The following is an 11,617-nucleotide window of genomic DNA, read 5'->3' as shown; positions in this document are numbered from 1 at the left end:
CCTCCCTCCCTCCCTCCCTCCCTCCCTCCCTCCCTTCTTTCTTTCTTTCTTTCTTTCTTTCTTTCTTTCTTTCTTTCTTTCTTCCTTACCACTCTCAGCACCAGCAGATGGTGGCCTGGTCACCTGGCCTGCTTGTTTTGTCCTGTTTGGCTAACTGCAATTCTTCACGGTGGCCGACTATGACCTCCATAGATGCTGGAATCTCAGTTAGGAAATGCCTGCTTCTGAAGCCAGCTTAAACGCAGAAACTGACGATTCACGCTGAGGTAGGTGGAGGTTGGAACAGAGTTGAAGGTCACCTTCATTCACAGAGAAGTTTGGAGGCTAGCCTTGGCTTCAGGAGACTCTGTCTCAAACCAAACCAAGAACTTGGCACTGAAAACTTCATGCTCAAAGTAACGCAGCTCCACCCGTAACATTGAAACAAAGTAAACGTATCACTCCAAATATTTGCTTTTAATTTTAATTTGGTACTTCATCAACTCAGTGAGACTAAGTCTTTTGTACATAGCACATTTGTTTGAGTAAAGTGATGTCTTTTCGGTGTTTTTGTTTATCTGGAGCTTTGGATGGGGATTGCTTTTATGTTGTGGAGACAGTGTCTCACTCTGTGGCCCAGCAAGCAGGGAACTCCAAGGAATCCTGTGGGTTCTGCATTTAGAGTGTAAAATGGCAAGATGAGCCACTGGCTCTCTTTCTGGTGTTTTAACGCTTGGTTTTCCAATTTTTATTCCCCTAGGATAGATGGGTACGGAACCACACCTTAGGAACTTCTTTATTAGATCTGGGTGGGAGTCAGGAATTTGTCATCTAACACACCGACAGGTGATTTTGGTACAAACTGCTTGGGCACCACATTTTCTGAAACCCATTTCTAACATCTGTCAACTTTACTAATTAAGACCCCTAAGGGTTTGCAATCGCTCCTCCTTGGGGGTTGTGGACAGACTGGCTCTGAAGCTGCCTAAAGGCACTAATGCAAACGATGCATAATGTCCACCAGGTGGCAGCAGATGCTTCCCCACTCCCAGAGCTTTAGTCATTCCAAAGGTCTTGGCTCAGCAACAGACTTTCAATATTGTCCTTGCAGAATAGAAGAAGACTGGAGATTTTTATCATATCCTTGACTGCTCGTCAAGGTTGAGCGTAAATATTTTCATAAATAGAACACAAAAAATACATATGTATGTATGCTTAAATATTTACACAGCAGTTTGACAATGGGAGCATTTAGCAAAACAGCAGTAATAGGCTCCTCCCTAGATCCTATGAACTCCTTAACCTTGAATTATTCACCAGGTTTACAGTATCAGGCATGAGTCTCTCCTGGGGAGCAGTTCCCAAATCCAATGAAAAAGCAGCTGGTTACCCCCATAACATCTGTGTCAGTGTTAAACCACTGGGCATGCTCTGACGGGCATGTCAGTATTGCAGCATGCAGTATTCAGCACAGGGTGAGACCAATGTTGTCTTGCAGCATTGTTTTGGAGCCTCTGGGGCCTCCTTGACCAACTCACAGGGAAGTGTCTTCTGTCTGGCCTTGAGATTTCTGATTAATAACCCTGTCTTCTGGCATGCGTCTTATCAACCCATGCAGGGTATTTCTGCTTAAGCACCTTTTAAGAAACAATTGCATACTTTTATATTGGGTTGTAAAGGAGTAGAACTGGATAAAGACCTTTTTTTAATATTTATTTATTTATTATGTATACAGTATTCTGTCTGTGTGTATGCCTGCAGGCCAGAAGAGGGCACCAAACCTCATTACAGATGGTTGTGAGCCACCATGTGGTTGCTGGGAATTGAACTCAGGACCTTTGGAAGAGCAGGCAATGCTCTTAACCGCTGAGCCATCTCTCCAGCCCTGGATAAAGACTTTTATGTATGTTTTGTTCCATTTAATCCATGTCTGCCTCTCTTCAGTCCACATGTCCCCCTCCTGATTAAGCCTCTAACCTCAACTTTCTCCCCCTCTACTTTACCATCACACATATTCTACTATCCCGACATCCATGTAGGTCTCTTTTCTCTCTCCTCTCATGGGCTCTTTCTGACTTTTGGGGGCCTTTTCACTTACTTCAATTTAAAGACACAAATCAAAAATTTCAAAGTTAGGCATATAGAAGAGAGAGAACATGTAGCATTTATGTTTCTGAGCCCAAATTAGATCACTATTTTCCAGTTCCATCAATCTCCCTGCAAAGTTAATGTTTTTCCTTTACACTCGAACAGAAGTCCATGGGGATATAGAGCACATTTTTACTACCCAGCAGAGGAACATCTAAACTGATTCCACTTCCTCCTATTCTGTGACCGTGGCTGAGTGAGTGTCTGTAGAAGGAAACAGACCTTTGGGTGTATTTATAGGAGTGGCTTTAGTTCAGGCATACGGTAGGTGTAGTTTTGGCTTTTTGAGAAACCTCTGTCCAGCTTTCTCGTGGCTTCACCAACTTACATTCCCACAAACAGCGGATGAGTGTCCCCTTTCACTACATCCTCGTCAGTGTTTCCATTTGATTTGTTAATGATGGACTGGGTAATATTGTGTCTTAGATTTCTATTGCTGGGATAAAAGTATGATGATCAAAAGCACCTGGGAGGAAAGAGTTTATTTCATGTTATAGCTCTCCTGTCAACTGCTTCACTGGCAGACCTCCCGGTAGGAACTCAAGGCATAATCTGGAGTCAGGAACTGAAGCAGAGGCCATAAGGAGCTCTGCTTACTGGCTCGCTCACTATAGCTTGCTCAACCTGCTTTCTTATCTACCCCGAGATCACCTGCCAGGGGATAGGACAATCCACAATGGGCTGGGAACTCCCACCTCAATTATTAATCAAGAAAAGAGCCCCACAGGCTTCCCTACAGGCTGATCGTATGGAGGCATTTTCTCAGCTGAGCTTCCCACCTCTCAGATGGCTCTAGTTTGTGTAGAGCTGACAAAACACCAGCCAGCAGATGGAATCTCCAGGTAGTTTTCATTTGCGTACCTTTGATAGCTAATGCTGTTGAAATCGTTTTAGACTGCTTATGGGTCATTTGTATTTCTTTTCAAGAACTTTCTCAGTTCCACAACCTAGCTTTGTTGAGTTGTTTTCTTGATGTTTAGGATTTCTTAATTATACAGTACATTTTTAAATGAGATGCACAAACACTATGCCTTAATCAAGAGAAGAATTATACATATATCAAAATTGACCTTAAATTTGTATCGATAAGCCGGGCGGTGGTGGCACGCGCCTTTAATCCCAGCACTCGGGAGGCAGAGGCAGGCGGATCTCTGGGAGTTCGAGGCCAGCCTGGTCTACAAGAGCTAGTTCCAGGACAGGCACCAAGGCTACAGAGAAACCCTGTCTCGAAAAACCAAAAAAAAAAAAAAAATTGTATCGATAAACCAAAATCCATACCAATGCAAATCTCTATAGCATAGGTCTCTCCAAACTGCTTCCTGTTTTTTGTTGGGCAACATAATTTTGGGGGCATCTTTTGTCCATCAAAATACATTAGTCTGGAAGGATTCCACATGTTCTCATCCTCTGTGGAAATAAAAGAAGAACCTCTTTTCCAAAGCAACGTATCCTTAGACTCAAATTTTGAAGTCAAGATACTTTTTAAATGTATATGTTGATTACTTAGCTCTTTATAGTCAAAAATTCAAAGAAAACACAATGATATACATAATCCTGACTCTCTGTTCATATTTTATCTTTACATGGCTTGTTTGTATTTACTCTATTAGTTACTATTAAGGTGTTTCATTAAGTTATTTATTTAAATCTCTCCAATTTTTAAATATAGACACTTAGAGCTTAGAATTCTCCTTTTAAGACAGCTTTCATTGTATCTCATAGGTTTTGATATGGTGTGCTGTAATTTTCATTTGATTCTAGGATTGTAAATTTTTTCAGTCTTGGTTTTTCTAAGAACAGTACCCATTCACTGTTCAATAGTTCATTGCTTAATTTCCATGAGTTTGTATATGTCCTAGGGTTTCCCTTGCTATTGATGTGTAGTCTTGGTCCATTATGATCAAATAGAATATAAGAAGTTATCTCAGCTTTCCTATATCTGTTAAGAATTGTTCTGTGTCCTAGTATATGATATATTTTAGAGAAATCTCCATGGACTCCCAAGGAAAACATATATTCTTTATTGTTTGTATGGGTGTTTGGCAGCCTATTAAGTCTATTTGATATATAATGTCACTTAATTCAGAGATTTCTCTGTTTAGTTTTTATTTGAATGCCTATCAGCTAGAGAGAATAGGATATTTATGCCACCCACTCCTATTGTACTGAGGTTAATTTGGTGACTTCACATTTAGTATTATTTTTTTTTTAATTTTTATTTTTTTCATGTAATGTGGTACAGCTGTGTTCAGGCTGCTAAGTTTAGAATTGTATTCTTGATTAATTGTTCACTTAGTCAGCAAAAACTGACCATCTTTATCTGTTTTTAATAGCTGGAGCTTCAAGTTTATTTTGTCAAATATTGGAACAGTGACACCTGTTTATTCTGTTTGTCTCTTTGCTCAGAATATGTTTCTTCAGCCTTTCACTCTAAGGGAGGGTCTGTCTTTTGTAGTGGGCTATATTCCTCAGGAACAATAAGGAGTTTGTTCCAACCTTTTGATCCCATCTCCTAGTCTGTGTCTTCTGACTGAGGAATTAAGACCATCAGTGTTCCGAATTGTTCTTTAAAGATGTGTATTAATTCCTATCATTTTGTTAATATTGAATTTTTCCCCTCTTCCTCTCTTGCTTAGCTATTATTATAGTATGGTTTATTCTTCCCAGTGGCCTGATGTATGGGGACTTTTCCCCTTCAATCTGAAGAATTTCTTTAATCATCTGTTGTAGAACTGACTTAGCGATCCTAAATTCTTTTAGTCTATTTTTGTTTTGGAAAGGTTTTATTTTCCTTCAGTTATGATAAGTAGCTTTGCTGGTTAGTATGGGCTGGCAGATATTTCAGAACTTGAAATACACCATTCCAATCCCTCTGGTTTTTAAAGTCTCAGTTGAATAATCTGCTGTTTTCTTAGGGGCCTGCCCTTGTGTGCAATTTTTTTTTGTTTCTCTCTTACTGTCTTCAGTATAGTTTTTTGTTCTGTATATTCAATGCTTTAATTTTAAAATGACAAGTGAGGTTCTTTTCCAGTCTTGTCTGTTCCTGCCCCCAATACCTCCTGTGTTTGGATAACTTTTTCTAGCTCTGTAAAATTTTCTGTTACGATTCTTTTAAAAATGTTTTCTATACATTTAGAATGAGAGCCTTCTCCTTCTATTGTATACCTGAATGTTTAATCTTTTCAGAGTATCACATATATCTTTGAATTCTCACTAGTATCTTTTTTTATTATTTCATTATCTTATTTTTCTGTTGCTATGAAGAAACACCATAAAAGAAAGCATTTGGCTGGAGGCTTGTTTATACTTTCACAGGGTGAGTCCATGACTTTCACGAGGGAAGCCTTGCAGCAAGCAGGCAGGGTGGAGGAACAGTAACCGAAAGCTTGCATCCCATCTGCAAACAGGAGACAGAGAATGCCAGAACTAACTGGGTATGGCACAGACTTTTGAAACCTCAAAGCCCATCCCCAGTGACTCACCTCCTCTGACAAGGCTGCACCTTATCCTCCCTAAGCAGTTCACCACCTGGGAACCAAACATTCAAATACGCGAGCCCATGGAGGCCATTCTCATTCTGACCACCACATTTAACACCGTCCTGTGGGGTTGTTCTGTGCCTGCACACTGTCGTCAAGCTCACCTCTTCTGTCCTTGCCTCTGTCCACTCTATTGTTTTCCCCCCTTCAATTTCCAATGTTCTCGGTTGGTGTTTCTACCTTTGTTGAGGTCCTTGTTTATTTTCTGCATCACCAAGAAGGAAATAAGGAAATGTCATCCAGCCCCTTGTGGCTTTGATCACACTCACAGTCACTATTTTGAGTTCTGGGTGGGGTTTCATCTAACTCCATCTCGCCAAGTGCCGTTATTGTAAAGCTAACACGTATAGAAAGACCTGCTGTGTCTTGTTTTTGCTGGCTTTTTTCTTTTCTTTTATGTGATGTTGGAATTTATGCATCTGGCGTTGCCTTGTTATTTGGTTTAGTTTTTGATCAGCTGTCTTCCAGTTTCAAGTATCTGCAAATTTCACACAGAACTCGATTGTGTTCGAGCTGAACGTGTTGCGGTTCAGAAAATAACTCCTCAGGAGGCCTGGTGTAAACTCCACATCCATCCTCTGAATAGGAGATTAACTGCAAGAGCAACTGCAGCTGCTGAATATTGCCACACTAGCCAGTTAACGACAGTGGCTCCTTTGACTGCAGTAACGTTGGAGGCTAAACAGCTAAGGATAGTATGAAGTGCACTTGGATTTTAGTTAGCATGTTTATTTTCTAAAGAAAGAAAGAAAAAAAGGTATGGAATTTGGTGGGTAGGGAGGTTGGGAGAATCTGGGAGGAGTTGAGGGAAGGGAAGTTTTAATCTGACTATATTGTAGGAAAATATTTTTCATATATATATATATATATGAAATCATCATTTATGCAAATGCATGTAATACACGCTCCGTGGCATGGGGTAAAAACCTTTTGCAGTTGTGTTCCTTATTTGCAGGGGGCGGGGACTTGGAGGCTTTGCAGATGGTGGAAGGTAACAGACACTGAGCGCTCAGCATTCAGATGAGCACATGGTCAATCGGGATATCTTAGCTGTGTTTTCTCCGGCTGTCTTCTCCATAGCGTGGATCTCTCTGACCTTAAGTCGAGTGCTGCTGCCTTTATCTCATATCTTTTTAAGATAAACCATTAGGGACAAACCGCTCCTACTCCGGTCTAGCAGGGAGTCGGGGTCAGGGGTGGTGGTGCTTCTGGCCAGCACAGCTGCCTGTGTTCCTGCTAGCAGGGGGCAGGGCTGGCTTGGCTCTCCGAGGCCAGCATTGCTAACCCCACTTCAAAGTCAAGGCTCGCTTCTATTTTTATGTAGGGCCGGCAGCTCGCCCATGCAGTTGCCTCTCGAACAAAAGGTTCTGCCAGGTTTCTGACACCTCTAGAGCCACACGGTCTCTTCACCCAATAATAAAAATAGTCATGTTTGCTGGGTTACATGGCATTCAATGTACGAACTCAGTCCTCTTCTACCCGGAATCTGGAAATGGTAGTCAACATTATTCCTAGTTTACAATTACAAGAAAAGCTGAATCCTAGTGGGAAATCAGAGGCAGTGTGTCCGCGTCTCTGGGATGTCAAAATTCTCTTTCTTTTCAGTGCAATGTGCAGCCTCTCCCAGCCCTTACTCTTTCTCAGACAGGTTATCTTTAAACATGAGGTGAAGTCTAAAAGTTCTGCCATTCAGTTGGTTTTCTGTTACTGTGATAAAACACCACGTTCAGAAGCAACTTGGGGAGGAAAGGGTTTTTTTTCTTCTTGGACTTTACAGTCCATCATCAGAAGTCAGGACAGGAACTCAGGCAGGACCCTGGAAGCAGGATCCCTTTTGTGTATAATGATCGCGTTCATCAAACTCTCTTAAAATGTTTAGTTTCTTGGCTACTTTCCTAATAAAGCAGACAGATAGAAACAAAGATTGATAGACACAGCCCAAAAGATAGAGACATAGAGACATATATGGTCTGTCAGGACTTTTGTCTATTGTTGCAAGCAGAATAATAATGCAAACTTGTGAAGACTCTCGTCTCGTTCTCCATGATAAAAGAATGCAACAATTGGATCTCCAAAACTTTCCCATGGGAGGATTTTGAAGAGACCGCGACAAAGACACTAAGCACAAAAGCATATGAGATGCCTTCTCATCCTCCAGCGTCACTCTTGATTATATTTTAATCAGCTTGAGGATATAGTTGCCTGTATTTAAAGCCTCAGCTAGGGATGGGACGTAGGTGAGTGCTTGCCTGGCACGCACAGGGTCCCGGGTCAGTCTCCAGTACTGCTTAAACTAGGTGTAGTGCTGAATGCCTGTAACTCCAGAGCTCGGGAGGCAGAGGCAGGAGGATCAGAAGTTCAAAGCCATCTTTGACCATTTTGAGGCAATTACTGGCTATATGAATCCTCCCTCAAAAAGTATAATAAAGCAAGATAAGATAAAGTGAATCTATATATTAATGTAGTTTTTTAAAAATACTGTTTCTAGACACATAATAAATGGAAAAATCAACTTAGTTTTCTCTTCTTCCAGCTCTGTCCTGGCTAGTTGGTGGTCAGCTTGACACAAGCTAGAATTATTTGCGAAGAACCTCAATGGAGAAAACGCCTCTATCGGATTGCCTGCAGGCAAACCTACGGGGGCATTTTCTTGGCTGATGATTGGTGTGGGAGGGCCCAGATCACTGTGGTCAACGCCACCCCTGGGTAGATGGTTCTGAATCATGTAAGCAGGCTGAGCAAGCCCTGGGGGACACGCCAGTAGGCAGCATTTCTCCACCTCCTCGGCTTTAGTTTTTGTGTCCAAGTTCCTGCCTCAGCTTCCCTCCATGGACTGTGACCTGAGATACATAAGCCAAATAAGCCTTTTCATTTTGAAGTTGTTTTTAGTCATGGTCTTTAGAGTGATGTGTGTAATTCTGCCCTTGGGGGGACAGGAAGAGGAATTAAAGACTACCTGAGACCCTGCCCCAAAGAAAGAAGAAAAAGCAGTTCAGAACTCCCAAATTCCTATACCCTGGATGCCAATCGTTCATTTTCATACTCCACTTATTTAGAAAAAGTTGGTCAATACATGAGGTGAGGGTCAGGGTTTAACTCAGTGGTAGAACACTAGCCTCCAATGAGCAAGGTCCGGGGTCCCCATCTCCAGCGTCACAGAGCAACAAAGGAAAATCGGCATGGATGGGAGAGCACACTGATGCGTCTGCATTAGGGGTCAGGGGAGTGTGCCTGTTTCTATTGCCACATGTACCTGATATGTGAAATGGGCTACATTTTGTAAGTCGATCAAAAATTCCAGTGATGATAAGAAAATGTCCTACTTACAATAGGATTATATAGAAATCAACATTCATTTAACAAATATTTGCTAAACAGCTTTTATTTTGATGCCAGGGATTGTTTTAAGAATTCTCTCTCTCTCTCTCCTCTCTCTCTCTCTCTCTCTCTCTCTCTCTCTCTCTCTCTCTCTCTTTCCCTCCCTCCCTCTTTCTCTCTCTTCCACCTGTTTCTTTTTTGGGAGCTTTTTGGCATTTTTGAAACAAAGTCTTACTCTGTAGTCTACAATTCTTGATCCTCTCTGGCCTCATCTTTCTAAATGCTGTTGACTGTTGACCTAAACTTCCAAACCTGTCCTCTAGGGATATCTTCATAAAACAAAAAACATCACCCTTAGACAGATTTCAGACCTTAATTTCTCTCTTCAGGAGAAAAACAAAATGATGATGAAGTAAAACATTTCTCATGTTAGACTGAGTATGGGGGGAGAGAGAGAGAGAGAGAGAGAGAGAGAGAGAGAGAGAGAGAGAGAGAGAGAGAGGTGGTAACGGAGATGGGGAACTCTGACAGGTGGAACACACAGACTGGATGACATTTGAGGATGGGCTGACGAAGGATGGAGTCACGCTGGTGTCTGGAGCATTGTGTCCCACACAGAAGGATCAGCAGATCTCAAGTCTGGGTTATGAGAATGCCTAATGTCTCAGGAATTGCAAACAGAGATGCAGTGGGAATTTGGCAGATTTTGTGGGCCATGTAGAGGCCAGCGTAAGATCTTTGGCTTTGGCTTTTGTGACATGCGCAGTCAAAGGGGAATTTTAATCAGAGTATCATAATCTAACTTCAGTTTGAGCAACCAGGAAGGCTGAACACTGAAAATCAACTGCAGAAGCAAGGATGGGGCTGGGGTCTATATAGTGCTGATCCAACTAGGGCTCTTGGTGCCCGAGCCCAACGTGGCAACAGTGGAAGCTGGGACCAATCACAAGGTACTGAGCATGCGTGAGGTCAGTGCTGTAGATTCCCGACCAATCAGTGGCAGGAGTGGTGCCGGCTGCAAGGCCTTTGCCTTAGCAAATGGAAACCTGGAAGCCTCTTTTTGCTTTTTGCGTGCTTGCTTCCATGAGTTCACCTCTCCTAGGACCTCTGCTTTTCAGAAACCCTAATCAGTGTTTTAAAAGGCAAAGGAAGTACAATCGGCTCCTATTTCCTTGCTTTGGACCTCTCGAGAGCTGCTTGTGATAAAGTGTGTGTTTGCAAAAAGTATTTTTTTGATTATGTGCTTAAGAGAGAAAGGTACCAAAGGAGCTGAAATAATATTTGTCAAGTGGAAATGCTTTCTCCATGGTGCATGTATAAGTAAGACTTCAGCCAAGAAAATTGTTCTAGCGTTCAGAGTTTCTGAGATAAAATACTTGTTCGAATCGGAAAACCTGTGTCACATTCTACGCCTCTGGCTGCTAGGACAATTCGCGTGGTTTTAGAACAGCCTTTGTCTGTCATAAACTTCAGATGGTGTTCCCATGCTAAGGTCATTACCAGACAGGTCAGGAAGAAGCCCGCTAAGCTGTTTAGTTTCAAAGCCATGTGAATAAATGACGTTTAGTTGGCCTGAAAAGAGTGTTGCTGAAAAACTAAGAATGCCCCTTAACTCCTCTGTGCTTCTTCCCTGAGGGCAGAGCCCAGGCGCGCCTCACCAACAAATAGTAGAAGAATGTCTAAATGTGATCTGTGCGTGGTCCCTGTGTGTCGGTCATTAATGCTAACCAGCGTTGCCTAGCACAGATTTAATCAGAATTTAAATGACCTTTTCTAAAATTTCTAAGATTGCATTCCATTTTGTTTTCCTGGTTTCAAATGTTAGGAGAGAAGGTCACTGTACAGAGGGTTGCCTGAAGCCCAGGCTGACCTTGAACCTGCTCAGCACCAGGGTTTGACCTTGAACTTCCTGTCTTTCAACCTCTACCTCCCAAGTGGTGGTATTACAGGCCTACGTCATCATGATTAAAATTGAGGTTTTGTGTATGCTAGGCAAATGCTCCACCAACCAAGCTACAGTATCAGCACCCAGCGTTTTGTTAGTTTGTTTTATAAATGTCTCCCCCAAAGCAATTTTCTATTTTGTTTCAAGTAAAGTCTAACATTATATTAAGAATGAGCAACCTTTGAGTTTTTTTTTTTTTCTTTTGAGACAAGAAAGCTAGGGCTTTCTTGTGTAGCCCTAGCTGATCTGGAAACCATTATGTAGACCAGACTTACCCTCAATTTCCAGAAATCCTCCCGCTGTTGCCCCCTGAATTCTGGGATTATAGGTGTGTATAAATCTATGAGATTAAAACCCGATCCAAGTGTAGCTCAGTGGAAGAGTGTTTGCCTAGTATACGCAGAACCCCAAGTTCAATTCCTAGAAAAAAAAAAGAGAAAGAAAAATATCAAAAAAAATACCTGTGCTCTGAGAATTATTGTGCCCAACTCTCCACACCAATGGCCCTTAGCTTTCTACCCTCGGGGAGGCTGCTCACCTTGGTCAAGGGCCAGCAGAAGACAGACAGAACATAGAGATACTGACAGTGTCTCCCTCGCGGGTCTGTTGGGAGGAAGGTAGAAAATGAGTCCGCCAAAGCGATAAACACCCCCTGGCTGGATATATGAGAATAAGCAATAAGTTCACG

The 11,617-nt window shown here is 42.0% G+C and overlaps 1 protein-coding gene across 1 annotated transcript in view; it reads left to right on the top strand.

The window, feature by feature from the left end:
- The window catches only part of Synpo2 (synaptopodin 2), a 138,371-nt gene that overhangs the window by 116,645 nt on the left and 10,109 nt on the right, over positions 1-11,617 (top strand). The window lies entirely within an intron of this gene.

This window comes from Alexandromys fortis, unplaced genomic scaffold, assembly GCF_014885135.2.
Source record: "Alexandromys fortis isolate MF-2015 unplaced genomic scaffold, M_Fortis_MF-2015_v1.1 scaffold_19, whole genome shotgun sequence".
In the NCBI taxonomy this organism is placed as follows: Eukaryota; Metazoa; Chordata; class Mammalia; order Rodentia; family Cricetidae; genus Alexandromys; species Alexandromys fortis.
This window is presented reverse-complemented; position numbering and strand designations above follow the sequence as displayed.